The sequence below is a fragment of the Schistocerca gregaria genome, chromosome 1 (genome assembly GCF_023897955.1).
Source record: "Schistocerca gregaria isolate iqSchGreg1 chromosome 1, iqSchGreg1.2, whole genome shotgun sequence".
NCBI classification, from domain to species: domain Eukaryota; kingdom Metazoa; phylum Arthropoda; class Insecta; order Orthoptera; family Acrididae; genus Schistocerca; species Schistocerca gregaria.
In genome coordinates, this window is record NC_064920.1 from 150165521 (window position 1) to 150183672 (window position 18152).

At 44.0% G+C, this 18152-nt stretch overlaps 1 protein-coding gene and 1 non-coding gene across 3 annotated transcripts in view; one reads left to right on the plus strand and one right to left on the minus strand.

Moving 5' to 3' along the window:
• The window catches only part of LOC126335000 (uncharacterized), a 912695-nt gene that overhangs the window by 460425 nt on the left and 434118 nt on the right, over positions 1–18152 (plus strand). The gene's annotated exons all lie outside the window — the stretch shown is intronic.
• Positions 9056–9139, minus strand: Trnas-gga (transfer RNA serine (anticodon GGA)). The gene is given in 2 exon segments: positions 9056–9090; positions 9100–9139. It is a non-coding gene; the product is annotated as a tRNA-Ser (tRNA).

Genomic DNA, 18152 nt, shown 5'->3' on the forward strand with positions numbered 1-18152 from the left:
AGATTTCCAGGACGAAGGTGTCCCGACAGGAAGACGTTCGAAGCAATTGATCGGCGTCTTAGGGAGCACGGAACATTCCAACCTATGACTCGCGACTGGGGAAGACCTAGAACGACGAGGACACCTGCAATGGACGATAACCCTAATGCCAGCGTCAGAGAAGTTGCTGCTGTACAAGGTAACGTTGACCACGTCACTGTATGGAGAGTGCTACGGGAGAACCAGTTGTTTCCGTACCATGTACAGCGTGTGCAGGCACTACCAGCAGCTGATTGGCCTCCACTGGCACACTTCTGTGAATGGTTCATCCAACAATGTGTCAATCCTCATTTCAGTGCAAATGTTCTCTTTACGGATGAGGCTTCATTCCAACGTGATCAAATTGTAAATTTTCACAATCAACATGTGTGGACTGACAAGAATCCGCAGGCAATTGTGCAATCACGTCATCGACAAGGATTTTCTGTGAATGTTTGGGCAGGTATTGTTGGTGCTGTCTTGATTGGGTCCCATGTTCTTCCACCTACGCTCAATGGAGCACGTTACCATGATTTCATACGGGATACTCTACCTGTGCTGCTAGAACATGTGCCTTTACAAGTACGACACAACATGTGGCTCATGCACGACGGAGCTCCTGCACATTTCAGTCGAAGTGTTCGTACGCTTCTCAACAACAGATTCGGCGACCAATGGATTGGTAGAGGCGGACCAATTCCATGGCCTCCACGCTCTCCTGACCTCAAACCTCTTGAATTTCATTTATGCGGGCATTTGATAGCTCTTGTGTACGCAACCCCGGTGCCAAATGTAGAGACTCTTCGTGCTCGTATTGCTGACGGCTGTGATACAATACGCCATTCTCCAGGGCTGCATCAGCGCATCAGGGATTCCATGCGACGGAGGGTGGATGCATGTATCCTCGCTAACGGAGGACATTGTGAACATTTCCTGTAACAAAGTGTTTGAAGTCACGCTGGTACGTTCTGTTGCTGTGTGTTTCCATTCCATGATTAATGTGATTTGAAGAGAAGTTCAAATGGTTCAAATGGCTCTGAGCACTATGAGACTCAACTGCTGTGGTCATTAGTCCCCTAGAACTTAGAACTACTTAAACCTAACTAACCTAAGGACATCACACACATCCATGCACGAGGCAGGATTCGAACCTGCCATCGTAGCAGTCGCACGGTTCCGGACTGCGCGCCTAGAACCGCGAGACCACCGCGGCCGGCAAGAAAAGTAATAAAATGAGCTCTAACATGGAAAGTAAGCGTTTCCGGACACATGTCAACATAACATATTTTCTTTCTTTGTGTGTGAGGAATGTTTCCTGAAAGTTTGGCCTTACCTTTTTGTAACACCCTGTATAGGCAAACTTTACGTCAGACGAGATCGATAACCGCTAGGTCGATGTGCACACATCACATGGCTTCGTGGAGTATGCGCCACTCTCGAACCCTACCACCAGCTCTTACCAACCGAAATCAATAGTCATCTGACCAGGCCGTGGTTTTCCCGTCCTATAGGGTCAAAACGATATGGTCACGAGCGCAGGAGACGTACTGCAAGCGATGTCGTGTTGTTTGCAAAGACACTAGCGTCGGTCGTCAGCTGCCATAGCCCATTAAAACCAAAATTCGCCGCACTCTCCTAATGAACACGTTCGTCTTACGCCCCACATTAATTTCTGCGGATGGATTTCTGTGGATCCCGGAGTATTGAATTCCCTAACGATTTCCGAAATAAAACGTCTGATGTGTCTAGATCCAACTGCCATTCGCCGTTCAAACTCTTTTAATTCCTTTGATTTTATCCACACTGGATAAGAGGTCGTGGTTGTGAATGTCAGTGTTAAAAAATATATCGGCTCAACCACTTGTTTATAGTGTAAAACACTAAGATGGACGCGTTTCGGAATTCAAGCTTCCATCATCAATATAATAAGAAATAAAAGAACCTGTTAAAACTCGCTAAATGGAACATGCACCAGGCACAATAAAATTGACAATAAAATTAAATCATCATGCAACAAGGGAAGTAGCCACGATGTTTTAATTTTATTATCAATTTTATTGTGCCTGATGCATGTTTCATTTTAGCGAGTTTTAACAGGTTCTTTTATTTCTTATTATTCTGATGATGGAAGCTTGACTTCCGAAACGCATCAATCTTAATGTTTTATACTATAAACCAGCGGTTGAGCCGATATATTTTTTAACATTCTGTTAATTCCAGTCGTGTGGCCATAGTCACGTTGGATGCCATTTCACGTGAATCACGTGATCACAAAGGATAGCTCCGTCAATGCACTGCCCACTTATACTTTGTGTACGCGCTAGTACTGCCATCTTTAAACGTGCGTATCACCGTCCCATGACTTTTGTCACCTCGGTGTAATTATGATAGTACTGCCGTCTGTGTGTTTGTAGAGTTAGTGTTATTGTAAGTGGTGTAAGATGATGGTCCTGAGAAAAGGGACAGGGTGCACATAGTCTATGTGTAAAAACGGAAATGAGCGTTTGGCGTCATTGGCCGGGAGGCCCCTTACGGGGCAGGTCCGGCTCCCTTCGTGCAGTGCAGGTATTATTACATTCCACGCCACACTGGGCAACTGCGCGCCGGAAGAGGACGAAATGATGATGAAGACAACACTGTGGTGTCACCGCCAGACACCACACTTGCTAGGGGGTAGCCTTTAAATCGGCCGCGGTCCGCTAGTATACGTCGGACCCGCGTGTCGCCACTATCAGTGATTGCAGACCGAGCGCCGCCACACTGGAGGTCTAGTCTAGACAGACTCACTAGCACTCGCCCTAGTTGTACAGTCGACTTTGCTAGCGATGGTTCACTGTCTACATACGGCCTAATTTGCAGAGACGACAGTTTAGCACAGCCTTCAGCTACGTCATTTGCTAGTACCTAACAAGGCGCCGCATTCAGTTACTATAATAACTACATCTACATCTACATGAGTACTCTGCAATTCACATTTAAGTGCTTGGCAGAGGGTTCATCAATCCACAATCATACTATCTCCCTACCATTCCAATCCCGAACAGCGCGCGGGAAAAACGAACACCTAAACCTTTCTGTTCGAGCTCTGATATCTCCTATTTTATTTTGATGATCATTCCTACCTATGTAGGTTGGGCTCAACAATATATTTTCGCTTTCGGAAGAGAAAGTTGGTGACAAATTTCGTAAATAGATCTCGCCGCGACGAAAAACGTCTTTGCTGTAATGACTTCCATTTCAATTCGCGTATCATATCTGCCACACTCTCTCCCCCATTACGTGATAATACAAAACGTGCTGCCATTTTTTGCACCCTTTCGATGTCCTCCGTCAATCCTACCTGGTAAGGATCCCACACCGCGCAGCAATATTCTAACAGAGGACGAACGAATGTAGTGTAAGATATCTTCAAGACTGTATTCTGAACAGATAATATTCCGAATCATGTACCGTCAAGAGCGACCTTCATCATTAATTGACTAAAGTTAAGTATCAAACTAATTAGGTCCGCTTTCTGAATTCTCATTCCTTATCATGTTACATACCTCACGTCAGTATAGTTCTTCCCTCCTCACGCCAGCTTGCGTGAGCTAAAACGCGTGCATTTCGGCCTCCACTCGTAACACGGTGTTGGCTCTTCTGCTAACACAAAAAACACAACACCCAATCCCTGAGCGTAGAAAATTCTTTACCCAGCCGGGAATCGAACCCGGGCCGATAGGACAGCAATCTGTCACGCTGATCACTCAGCTATCGGAGAGGACACATAGTCTATTGGTCTCGAACAACACCAACGCAACCGCTGAACTTAACGTCCCCATGTGACTGACGGATTACCATCAGAAACAGTGCTACGTGCCCCTGTTTCATGAGACACTGCGGAGAGGTCCGGAAGTTAATCCAGCACATTGACCCAATGACTGATGATAAGGAATTTTACGCCACCATCCCTTCTGCCTCTGACGACCAAATACTAGCTGGGAAAATTTCGCCTCGAACCGGCTTATATCAGAGTCTAGCACCATGACACAGGAATTGATTAGGGACCTCAGCCACGGAGGCTGATAAACACCACGAATCATCAGTTGAAACAGCACACAGCACGAAACTAACAACAGAGAGAAAACCGTGTGTGTATTCGACGATTTCTTTAAATATAAAGGTCAAGTGTGGCTAGGTGGGTGAGTGTCAAATCTGGCTCGTGAAGTCAGTTCAAATATCTGGAGAAATAAAAGGCAGTCCTCAGAACCATTTTCAAATGTTTTCCCAGAATGTGCAAACAAAACACCAATGGCATTTACTAGTATCTAAGACAAAATTAAACTAACCTACATAGACGCTGAACGGTACATTGTATGCTCATCTCTGAAGTCAAGTAGTTAAAAAATGGTTCAAATGGCTCTGAGCACTATGGGACTCTCAACTTCTGAGGTCATTAGTCCCCTAGAACTTAGAACTAGTTAAACCTAACTAACCTAAGGACATCACACACATCCATGCCCAACGCAGGATTCGAAACTGCGACCGTAGCGGTCTCGCGGTTCCAGACTGCAGCGCCTAGAACCGCACGGCCACTTCTGCCGGTTCAAGTAGTTAAGTAACTGCTTAAAAGAAGGCAACTGTCTCTGAGTATGGTAGAGCAACAAGATCTAAATTACATTGTGTAGTAGCTTACATATATGTAGTTCATTCCTAATTGTGAATCTGTGAGCTAGAGTTTTTATTTCCTAAATCTTAAAAACCTTTGTTACATAACAAATTTGTTTGTTATAAAACTCTATAGACTACGTTAACATTAGTCGACCATATGCCACTCCATTCATACGGTGACACAGTTGCCAGTATAATGGCTGGAACTCTTTAGAGCGTATTGTCTGCTCTGACAAAAGTTACCACTGTGCTGTAGGTAATGACGGAGAAGCTGAGACCAATTAAATAAATCATCTAGGATTGCGCACTATTCATTCAGATGAAATCAGTCTTGATATTGATGTCGGCCAACGTATCGCAGTTTGAACACCGCTGTTTTGCAGTGCAGGAATATGAGTCAGTGCCGCGGGACTTACAAATGGTCTACATCGCCTCATAAATTGTCAACTGCGTCTCTGTCTTTATTGCCGGTTGGTCATTATTGGTTTATCAAAGCAAGAGAGAGCATGTACTCGGTTTCTGCACGTAATTACGGGACTCCAAATAAGGACGTAATATCAATTTTCCAATAGTCACGATGTCGGGAAGGCATGATTGGTGCTTACAACAGGCGCGAGAGCACGATACAGCACCGTTACATTAGTGGCTATAGATACCTATTCTCCCGTGGACACTGTTAGTTTGGTCATTCGTAGTACAAGATCGGAAAGTAGTACTAAGAGAGCTCTTGAGACATACGAGGAAAAATACGCTGATAGTCGTTTGAACTAGGGGCATCTACCTAATACCTTGTGTGTCCCAGTCCAGTTGATAACTTGAAAAACTATTCAGAATAATAGAACAGGTAACTGAATATCTATTAGATGACGATCAGTTTGTCCTTAGGAAAAGTAAAGGCTCCAGAGAGGCAGCTCTGACGTTGCACTCGATAATGGAAGCAACAATGAAGACAAATGAAGACTTTTTATTACCATTTGTCGGCCTAGAAAAAGTTTTTGAGATCTGAAAATGATATGTGTTCGACACTTTCAGGGAAAAGGTATAAGTTGTAGTGAAAGACGGGTAACATACAATGTACGTTTACATCATACTCCCTAAGACGGAGGGTGCTTTCGGTACCACTAACTGATCCCGCTTTTTCTGTTCCATTCGCTAAGGGCGCGTGGGAAAAATGATGGTCGTTAAGGCTCTGTATTAATTCTCATATCTCGCATTTTCTCGTCGTGGTCATTTCGTGAGGTGTGTGTGGGAGTTACGTTATCCGAGTCTTCCCGGTAAGAGCTCACTCGAAATTTCAATAGCAGACCTTGCGAGATGCCGGGATTGAGAAGAGTTTGAACTTCTTTAATTCTGACAAATTTTGCATGAGAACGAGACATGCACTTGAGCCCCTCCTTATCTACCAACTAATTAATTATGCCCACAACGGTTACGGAATTTAATAAAAATCGTAATCTACTCAGATAAAAAAGAGAACTTTATCATAATAAACAACAGGAAATGGGATGCTGAATATATCTACGAAATGATATGCTGATTCTACATCTACATCTACATCCATACTCCGCAGGCCACCTGACGGTGTGTGGCGGAGGGTACCCTGAGTACCTCTATCGGTTCTCCCTTCTATCCCAGTCTCGTATTGTACGTGGAAAGAAGGATTGTCTGTATGCTTCTGTGTGGGCTCTAATCTCTCTGATTTTATCCTCATGGTCTCTTCGCGAGATATACGTAGGAGGGAGCAATATACTGCTTGACTCTTCGGTGAAGGTATGTTCTCGAAACTTTAACAAAAGCCCGTACCGAGCTACTGAGCGTCTCTCCTGCAGAGTCTTCCACTGGAGTTTATCTATCATCTCCGTAACGCTTTCGCAATTACTAAATGATCCTGTAACGAAGCGCGCTGCTGTCCGTTGGATCTTCTCTATCTCTTCTATCAACCCTATCTGGTGCGGATCCCACACTGCTGAGCAGTATTCAAGCATTGGGCGAACAAGCGTACTGTAACCTACTTCCTTTGTTGTCGGATTGTATTTCCTTAGGATTCTTCCAATGAATCTCAGTCTGGCATCTGCTTTACCGACGATCAACTTTATATGATCATTCCGTTTTAAATCACTCCTAATGAGTACTCCCAGATAATTTATGGAATTAACTGCTTCCAGTTGCTGACCTGCTATTTTGTAGCTAAATGATAAGGGACCTATCTTTTTATGTATTCGCATCACATTACACTTGTCTACATTGAGATTCAATTGCCATTCCGTGCACCATGCGTCAATTCGCTGCAGATCCTCCTGCATTTAATATTACAATAAGATTTATTATACATCAGCACATAAAGGCACATGATTATCGACACAAACAGTAGGTTAAAGGATAGGGTGCACTGCACTGAGACTAAGTGTTGGCTCGAGAACAAGGGGTTCCTACTCTCTGTGATGCAATAGCTTGACGATAATGACTGGGGTCGTTATCAATCAAATATTATTCTCCCAACTATATTGCAGTATCGCGATTTGGGATCACACGGAGAAACAAGCAAGGTGGAGTTGTAGCAAAGTGAGCGGGCGTGCTGCTGAGGGCTTCAGTATACAAATGATAGGTCCTACAATGCCGGAGCAGCACAATATTTTACCAATCCTGAAATCTGTCGCAGGTCGGCGGTAGGCAGCGTTCTGATGATGTGGGCACTGGCTCTGCCGTGCAGCAACTCTGTTTCAACCCCTGGCGTCGAAAGCTGTCCGAGAATTCTCTGCCGAAAAAGTGCGAATAAGTCGCAAGACCGTCTGACTCCTACTAACATCAGATCCTGAATCTCCTGCGCCCGCGCAAGGCAAGAGCGGAACCACATTGCTCAACTCCCTACTCTCCTCGAAAACCGCGAATCAGCATTCAGTGCTTATTCCAAAACTGCCACACATTGTCTCAGAACATCATTCGCGCCAATAGCGACCGTTCCCTCCAGTTTCGAGCAGGGCATTATGACGTCAGCTAGCCTCAGTTTAAGTTGACCAGTCATGCCTCTGCTCTTCAGCTGAGGGCGCTGAACTTGCCGTTTGACCGGTTACGAAAACAACCTGCCTAGACCACCGGCTATCCGGCGCTAGACAGTCGCACCCAGCAGGGCACAGTCCACAAGCATTCTCAGAGGTCACTGCAGTCAGTCGGTGCCTGGAGTCTTCGTTCCGGACGCGGACGGTAAACACATGAACTGCGGCGACACTCAGACGCCCCCAGGTCGTTTCGCCCTGCGTACAATAGGCGAAACTCGACCGATGTCAGTCGTTCCGCCAGGCGCTTAGGCCCATTATACGAAACACTCAGAATTCGGGGAAGTGCTGCGCCCATTCGGAAATGCAGTGTGACGCGCCCTCCGATGCTCGCCTCGCACAGGCCGCCGCCCAGGGAAGTAAACCAAAATGCATAGCAATCAAGTGGAAAGTATTTTTGAGCTCTCAGTACAAATACCCTCATTAGCCGCCAGCATAGCCAAGAGCGCTAACGCGCTGCTTCCTGGACTCGGGTGAGAGCGCTGGCCCTGGATCGAATCCGCCCGGCGATGTGCCGGCCAGACTGGATGGTTTTTAGGCGGTTTTCCACATCCCACTAGGTGAATACCGGGCTGGTCCCCATGTTCCGCCTCAGTTACACAGCTCGCAGACATCTGAACACTTTAGCACTATTCCGTGGATTACACTCGATGCTGACAGTTGGGGTACACTAATTCCGTCTCGGAGGGGTACAGGGTGGCGGCAGGAAGGGCATCCGGCCACGCCTTCACCATTAACATGCCAAATCCGATTAACGATGGCTGACCCAGCGTAACTGCGGGCGAAGGCTGAAACGATAGATACTTAGAACAAATACTCTCATTACAATAACCTTATTCGGTCTGTTACCAGCGTGCAGTGACATAGAACATTAATGAAATTGATGAAAATGAGAGGTGACATGCACCTCTCCGTGATGCACAATATTATTCTTGTACCGTCTGTCACTGTAGTTTATTGAGCATCCCTGTAACGCTTTTGCGCCGACTAAACGATCCCATGACGAAACGCTCCGCCCTTCGTTGGATCTTCTCTATCTTTGCTTCCTCCCTGCTAAAGGTCCCACACTGACGAACAACACTCAAGATTCAGTTCAAAAAAGCGCATTGTGTGGATGACTTACATTTTCTTTAGATTCTCCCTATGAATCTTAGTCTGGCATCTACTTTCTTTATTATTTGTTTAATGTGGTCATTCCACTTATGGTCGCTGGGGCTGGTTAAAAATGGTTCAAATGGCTCTGAGCACTATGGGACTTAACTGCTGCGGTCATCTGTCCCCTAGAACTTAGAACTACTTAAACGTAACTAACCTAAGGACATCACACACATCCATGCCCGAGGCAGGATTTGAACCTGCGACCGTAGCGGTCGCGCCGTTCCAGACTGTAGCACCTTGAACCACTCGGCCACTCGGGCCGGCTGTGGCTGGTTACTCCTATATATTTTACGTTGTATACTCTCTCCAGCAATTTGTCATCAGTAGTCTAGTTGTAGGGTAGTGGATCTTTCTTCCTGTGTGTGTTACATTTATTTACCCTCAAGGTCAGCTATCACAGCCTGCACCATGCATCAATCCTCTACAGCTCATTCTCCAAATATATACTATCTTCTGATTTTGCTACTTTCTTATGGAAAACTGCATCACCTCCGAATAATTTAAGGAACTTCCGACGCTTTCTACGAGGTCATTCATATGCGGCCCTGTCATACTTCCTTTGGGTACTCCGTAAATTACCTTTACATGCGTCGATTTCGGTCCGTAAAAAGCGACATGTTGAGTTTTATCTGCAAGGCAGTCTTGAATCCAGTCGCGAAACTTGTCCGATACCGTGTACGCTCGTATTTTTTTCACTAGTCGGCAATGCGGGACGGTGTTAAATGCCTACCTGAAGTCAAGGAACACAGCATACTAAAGTGCTATGGATCGCATGTAGGAATAGAGCGAGCTGAATTTCGCAGGATCTCTGGTTTCGGAATCCATATTGATATTTATAGAGGACATTTTCATTTTCCAAAAACGTCGTAATTCTTGAGCATAAAATATGTTCCACAATACTAAAACAGGCTGACATCAACGATATAGTTATGTTCACCTGTCCTAAGACTCTTCTTACAAACAGGAATGAGCTGCGCTTTTTGTCTCGGTCCGCGCAGCTGCCCCCGTTGGATGTTCGAGTCCTCCCTCGGGCATGGGTGTGTGTGTTGTTCTTAGCGTAAGTTAGATTAAGTTGTGCGTAAGCATGACCGATGACCTCAGCAGTTTGGTCCCGTAAGATCTTACCACAATTTTCCAACTTTGCCTGCGCTTTTTTCCACTCGCTAGGAACTCTCCGTTGCTCCTGCGATCTACGATCTCATCTGGTCCTGATTTCCTTCCACTACTAAGCAATTGTAGTTGCTTTTATAATCCGCACTCGGTTATCTCAATACGTGCGATTTCGACTTTAGTATGATGGTTGGAACGAGGGACCGTGTTAGGATCTTCCGCGTGAAATAATTCCGGAGGAGCGAATCCAGTATTTAGGCTTTCTCTCTGTTATCTTTCGTTTCGGAGCCAATATGAGCATCGAGTGAATCTATAGATGATTTTGACCCACTTACTGACGTTTTAGGGTTTTCACTCAGATCGGTCTACGAAGGTTTCCTCTCCTTATACTTATTTTCGCTTCGTTCACCTTTTGTTTGTCAGCTAGGTTTTCACCTCTCTTGAATCTGAGATTAAGTTCTCTTTGTTTACATAGCACGATTACTTTGAATTTTTTCCATTTGTTTTCCACGTCTTCGTTCTGAGCGCGGTCTGTTTATTACATTAATCAGATACTCTTCAATTTGTATCCTGTAACCCTTGCCAAGCAAAAATATTTTTCTACTTTTCTTGAAATTTTGTGTAATACACTTAGTAACAGTTGCTGTAAAAGCGTTATGATCATTGGTACCCCTTCCTATACGTTAACTGATACGATAAATTCCGCTGTAGGAGTTCTTTTGAGGTCTGGGAGTTCTTCTCTAATTAAGTGTTCGAAGTAATTTTCAGTCAAGGCAATTAGAATAATGTCACACGAATCCCGTATCTTCCACGAGTTTTGATACCAAGAGTCTCCCAAACTATAGCTGACAAGTTGAAGTCACCTCCTATTACAAGTTCTCTCCCACTTTGTACAAGAGCCAAGAGGAGCATATAACTCTACTGTTCACGCTGTACATTCATGGCGTAATGTAGGAAATAACTGAAGGGAACAAAAATAGGATTAAATTTCAGGATGAAGGATAATAAATGATAAGGTTTGCTTAAGACATTTGTATCCTCTGTGAACCTGAGAAAGACTTACATGACCTGTTGAATGGAATAAAAGGTCGAGTGAGCAATCACACTATGGATTAAATATGAAAGAAAGGAAGACGAAAGTAGTGAGGAGCAGGAAAAATGTGTTTAACGATAAACTTAAACATGGCGATCACAAAGGAGGAAACGGAATTCTGCTACCTGCTACCCTGGATAGCAAACAGCGAATGATGTGCAGAGCAGAAAGGATGTAGGAAATGGACTGGTACAGACGAATAGGGCTTTCCTGGTCAAGAGAAATCTGCTAGTATCACATAGGCTTTACTTTCAGAAAGAACTATCTGGAAATTTACGCCTGGATCACATCGTTGTATGGAATTGAATCATGGACTGTGCGGAAACCGGAAAAAAAGAGAATCGAAGCGTTGAAGATGTGGTGTAACAGAAGATTGCTAAAAATTAATTGGACTGAAAAACTTCTGAGTTACTGCGCAGAATTGGTTAAGAAATGAATGTATAGAAAACACTGACAAGAAGTACGAACAGTATAAGAGACCTATTGACAGGATTGTTAGACTTATATTAAGGTATAAAGCAGTAATTGTTGTTGCATTGGGGAGAGATTAAGAGAGAGAAAATATTAGGACAAGTGAGAGATTGTAATAGATCGAACATGTAATTGAGGATGATGATTCTAGGTGATATTCTTAGATAGAGAGGTTGTTACAGCGGGAGAAATCATTGCTGGTTGCATCAGACTACTCAGACGATTCACGGTTCAAATTAAAAACGATATCTGGAACCATAGTGTAACAGAACGACTGTGGTGTGTTACTTATGCTCTGCACACTCAATTCACTGGATGGTTACTATTAAACTTCCATTACTTCAGAGGGCCCCTATGAAAAATGAGTGATCGTAGGACAATGAAACTTTGTTAAAACATCTGTAAGACCATTCGCAAAATAAATAACGAGTAAGTACTCGTATTTGAAAGAAACACATTTTACTTTCCAGATGAGAGGATAACTTTTGTTAACTGTTTACGATCCAGGTTACAAACGCTGCTCAATGTGACAGCCATCTGCATCAGGAACAGCCTGAAACTGCACTAGTAATTGCTCTATTGCTCCCCGAAACGTCTCAAGTGGGATGTTGGCTACCTCCCTCGCAATGCTTATCTTCACACTCGCACGTGTGTTAGCGTCCCGGTTATAAATCCTGTCCTTTAGGTAACCCCATAGCCAGAAGTTACACAGATTAAAATCTAGTGATCTTGGGGGCCACGCACTTTGGAAAGAAAGACTATTTATTCAGTTTTCTCCAAACGTGTTTCGGAGTAACCGTGGGACGTTCCGAGCAACATGAGGTGCAATTCCGTCGTGCATTAAAGGAGCCGAGGCCAAAGCACTTATCTACCTTAGAGCAAGGATCACATGTTGGGGAAGCAGATCATAGTAACTTGTGCCGTTCAGGATTCATATCCTTGGACCTTGGCGTCACAATTCCTCTTACGTCGCCGTAACCACTAACAGCAAGTCATGACACTAACGCTTCTAACAATGCAGATCCTGCAGTACGCAGACGTAACACCGTTCCCATAAAGCTGTGTACCAAAAGCGTAAATATTTTTCCGTCTATGTTGGCTCAATTAACGAAACTTTAATTATAACGACCCTGTGATAGCTGATGACTGTACAGCTCTCTGGAGAATCATTCGTGATTGAAATAACCTTCTGATGCTGAGTTCACAAACAATATGAGGAGTCGCTGATACGCATCTTGGGAATGGGATGGTAAGTTACAGTGACGCGAGCAGAATCTTGTTTTGGGCATTGGGCATTATGCATTGCCTGCCCCGTGTCCAAGCAGCGAACCTCAGTCTCTGTGAAGGAGTAAGTTACAGATTATTGTACTGGCAACCTCTCTCTGACGCCATATTTCTGCCCACTCTTCCTCCCGTGCGCGCATGTTCAGGTTTGTGGATGAAAGTACCTTAGTCGCGGATAAGTAAGTGCCCACTACGCGTTACATCCTCTGCTAAGAGGTTCACCAGTTCATTACGTTGCAGGCCTTGGTGCGATGGTACCAGCGAAGGTCGCCCGAAGTTCCATACCACTGCAGCTCAACCACATTCTCCGTTACGTTCATACGGAAAACGTTGTTATCTCTCCATATAATCAGGGTGGTGAAAGCCGTTTATTGGGAAAGATTTACCGACGAACTGATGCTTTTCTTTGAGTTGCGAACAATTTTCAGAAAGCGCAGACGGAATAGACGAATAAGGATACTATTTCAAACCTCCGTGCCGGCCGGGGTGGCCGAGCGGTTCTAGCCACTACAGTCTGGAACCGCGCGACCGTTGCGGTACAGGTTCGAATGCTGCCTCAGGCATGGATGTGTGTGATGTCCTTAGGTTAGTTAGGTTTAAGTAGTTCTAAGTTCTAGGGGACTGATGACCTCAGAAGTTAAGTCCCATAGTGCTCAGAGCCATTTGAACCAAGCCAAGTAGGCAACACGTGGAATATATTTAAAAAGTGTCTCTTATTCTTACAGGAGATAGTGCTGGTCAAAACTGGAAAAGACTTATTTTCGGAACAAATTCTTGAGCAATGGGCCACTTCTCCACGTGTCGAGAACACACTGTACTCGGCGGTTTGGGCCGTCATTCCGCATTGTATTTGTCTTTTTTTTTGGTCCTTCTGTCACAAATAGCTTTTAATAATATTGTCTCAAAAACAGCCATATTGTACGAGGGTAATTCCAAAAGTAAGGTCTCCTGTTTTTTATAAGTATATAGACCTGTTTATTTCTACAATGGTTTACATCAGTTTACAGCTTGACCATTTAGCTATTTTTCGACATAATCACCATTTCAGTCGATGCATTTTTGTAGACCCTGTGGAAGTTTTTGTATGCCCATGTCATACCAACTCGCCGCCATGGTGTTCGGAAAGTTATGAACCTCTTCTTTCACCTCGTCGTCGGAGCTGAATCGCTACCTGGCCAAATATTCCTTTAACCTAGGGAACAGGTGATAGTTACTGGGCGCCAAGTCAGGACTGTAGGGTGGGTGGGTGATTCTGTTCCACAGAAACTGTTGCAGGAGAGCAACAGTTTGCCGAGCGATGTGTGGGCGAGCGTTGTCATGGAGAATATGTACGCTCTTGCTCAGCATTCTTCTCCGGTTCTGAATTGCCTGTTTCAGGGTCTCACAATACCTGTCAGCGTTAATTGTGGTCCCAGTGGGCATAAAGTCGGCCAAAAATACCCCTTTCCGTTGTCAAGACCGGCAGACTGTGTTTGAATTTCCGCGGCTTTAGCGAAGAAGGATGCCGCCACTGGCGTGATTGTTGCTTGGTGTCAGCTGTAAAGTGGTATGCCCAGGTTTCGTCACCCGTGACAACTGAGTCCAGAAAGTTGTCCTGTTTGGCTGCAAGGCGGTGAAGAAATGCGCAGGAAGCATCAACTCGTTGCCGCATGTGGTCCTCAGTCAGCATGCATGGCACCCATGCAGCACACCTTCCGGTAGTTCAATGTTTCCGTTAAAATTCTGTGAGCGGTGCTTCGGGAAACCTCAGGAAACAACGTGCAGAAATCATCTAGGGTGATCTGCCGATCAACCTTCAACACAGTCTCCTCAGAAATTGACGGTCTCCCGCTCCTTTGTTCGGTCCGACCAGCTGCAAGCTCTCCACACCACTTAACGAACGTTTTTGACATCCATGCACGACTCGCCATACACTTCCGTCAATTGACGATGGATTTCAATCGGCGCAGTTCCGTTTGTGTTCAAAAACCGAATAACAGAGCGCAATTCGCACTTGGCAGTAACATCCAACGGGAGCTCCGTTCTCAACGGCTGCCAAGCCAAGACAGCGCCTCAGCGCGGCGTGCGCATGTTAACACACAGTGCGTGAAGCACTCTTCATAACAGTGTGACCAACTGCCACACAGAGTTCTGTACTTATAAAAAAAATAGGAGACCTTACTTTTGGAATTATTCTAGTAACTACTGTTTGTACTGGTTTCAGAGCAAGATTACAGATTCCGAGGAGTGTGTACAACGTAAAAATTGTAACTGGAAATGAGAAATGTGGCAGTTTGCTGTGGTTTAACCAGCGGCATTAATGGACAGTCACGTGTCATGTACGCCGAACGACATCCCCACACCCTCCAAAGATTCAGCATATAGTTCTAATGGCTTGCAGTTACGAAATAATTTCCAACGAAGGATTGCCGTATACTTGCGCAGCTTGCACGTCGTATATCGAGGTGCGAGCGTTGGGACGAGTAGAGGACGATCAAACAAGTGTACGAAGAAGTAGAGCTGCTGGAAGCATAAAATAGGCGCCTGTGTGGCAACTTCTGATTTAGAAGTTAGTTTCCACCAATAGAATCGCACTTGTCGTTGATTAACGAATCGAACTCCCGTGTACAAAACAGCTTCATTGTTTTGTAAAGTTGTAAGCGAGAAGAAATCTACAAAAGATTTGAAATTACGTATAAAAGTTGGTGGAAATTACTGACTGCTCTCATTATCAAACACTGTACGATAGTAGTCTGGGTAAATTTCTCTAAGCTTTGAGATAAGTTACTTTTTCACACAACTTTATATTTATGACGTCAAAGCTCCTGAACGATGTGTCTTGCAAGATATAATTTTGCAGGTACATTTAGTGGCTCTGAGCACTATGGGACTTAACTTCTGAGCTCATCAGCCCCCTAGAACTTAGAATTACTTAAAACTAACTAACCTAAGGACATCACCCTCATACATGCCCAAGGCAGGATTCGAACCTGCGACCGTAACGGTCGCGCGGTTCCAGACTGTAGCGCCTAGAACCGCTCGGCCACCCCGACCGTCGTACATTTAGTTGTGTATGCGGATACTACCTGCAAAATTGTTGTGAACAGAGTTAGTAGCGAAGAAGTAATAAATAAAAACGTCATGTCTTCTAGAGTTCAACTGCGTGATCAAAGAAATTCTAACAATCTGTAACGCTTCTCCTTCTTTTATTTGGGATGGGATTGTAAGCGAGGAAAGTTTCGAAAAGGTTTGGAATTGTGTTAATGTTTGTTGGAGTTCGCTAAGTGGTCTCAGTCTCAAATCATGAATGTAGTCTGGATAATTTGCGCGTCACGAGTTACAGTGCCTCAGTACGCATATACAGTTTCTAACTTTAATACTTGACTTACTGTGTTAAGTGTTTAACGTTTGCTTATACCTCTAGTTGAAGAAACAACTCCAAATTTTTACATTCGGTCAATAATTACGTGAAGTACTGAAAATTAAATTTTTTACTGCCCCTTCAAGCTGTTACTTAGGCAATCTGCAATTGAGATTCGGTGGCTGGGTGATTATTATCGAGTCGGATTCACGAACAATGGCCGTTGGTGCTGTTAGAGACAAGGACAGGGATTCCATTGTTGCCGGTTCCAAGCGACAGATGTGGTACACGCATACACGTGCTTTGCGCTTAATGATGTAAGCGTGTATCCCGAAAATTAAGTGTCTCGCTTGCTAGTGTAGAATTTGTCGTTTATAGTCACCTTCAGTCATGACAACTCGCATCAAACTGAATAAAAATTCGCTACATAACTCGCTTCGATCGCGTTAAATAGTCGCACTGCATACACATTCACAACACAGCGCTCAGAACTCTGCTGTTCGCTCATTGGCTGTCGGGGAATGCCTGCCATAGGTGCGCACAACGACCCTAGGTTTGACCACCATCAGTCGTGTCTCCAACTATAGTTGTTTAATAATGCATATATTACACTGTTTACTAGTTCTCAGGCAACACGACCACTGAGCCAGAATACCGTCCCGCCAATGGATTCTAATACGACGCGCTGAAAATCCACAGTCTGCAACTTGGATTTCATTTACAGATGAGATAACAATTTACCACAATAACCACACGTGGGCCAATGAAAATCCTCAGTTATGCAAACTGACCATCAGGTTCGCTGTAGTGGTAATTTGTCGGTAGCAAATAAGGATGAGGGATATAATACCATTCACCTTACTAGTCATATGATGTTTATCATTAATTTCTGTGCGATATATTAGCCATGCACTGGAGCTCCGTATGCTTGCACAAGGACAGTGCATGCAGTTTCTGTACATCGGATCGCCATCTCATTTTCTACGAGCCGTACGACAGTAATTAAACAAATTTTTAATGAATGATGTCTTGGTGGAGGAGGTATGGTGCCATGGCCTCCAATTCATCAGACCTTAATGTATCAGATATCTGGCTGTGGGTACGGTTATAAACATTGTGTAGTCTGCACTGATAGACAACGCCCACAGTTAAGAGGAACGTGTGTCTCATGGAAGTGAACGAGTCCAAGGGAAGCCTGGTGTGTCCGTATGAGTTTGTAATTTTTTGAGAAGAGGGCTGAACGATGTTTTTGAATGAGTGGTAACCACAATGAAGACGTGTTGCAGTATCGAGAGACACTTAGCTGCCAAAAGAGAGAGTGGTCCATACCTCAAAAAGTCTTACTTTCTGAGAATTTTAAAGGTATTTTTTTAGTTTTGATCAGTTCAATTACCCGTAAGAATGTAGAATACATTTTGTAAAATGTCGGGTATAATTATCAGCTACTATGTGCCCTGTATGCCTTATTATAAATTTGTTATAATCATCAGATGTACTACAGTAGTAATACTGCAGGGTAGCGTAATATGTTGAGGAATGGCAATGAAATTAAATGAATAGAGACATATTAAGACTTAAAAACATAAAAACGTGAGCTTACAGTTGCGTGAAGATCTTAGTGACTTGCAGTATGTTATAGTAATTTGAATTGGAATGGTCTCAAAAATATTCGAACAAAGTAAACTAATGAAATCCTTCGTAGACAGTAGGTTCAATAATATGTGTCACACCGAAAACGATGTCCCAAAATACAGTTCTGTTACATGTAACTACCAAACAAGCACAGGGAGCCAGGAAAAATGTTAAATCATCTGGCTATAATCTGAAATCAGAAACCACCATAAAATGAGATACCTGTTAAATAGACACTTTACAGTTCGCAATGTGAACTGTCTTAATGTAATTGACATTAATAATGTAATGAAACTTTGTAATGTAATCAATGCATGTGTGAATAAGGAACAATTAGATATTA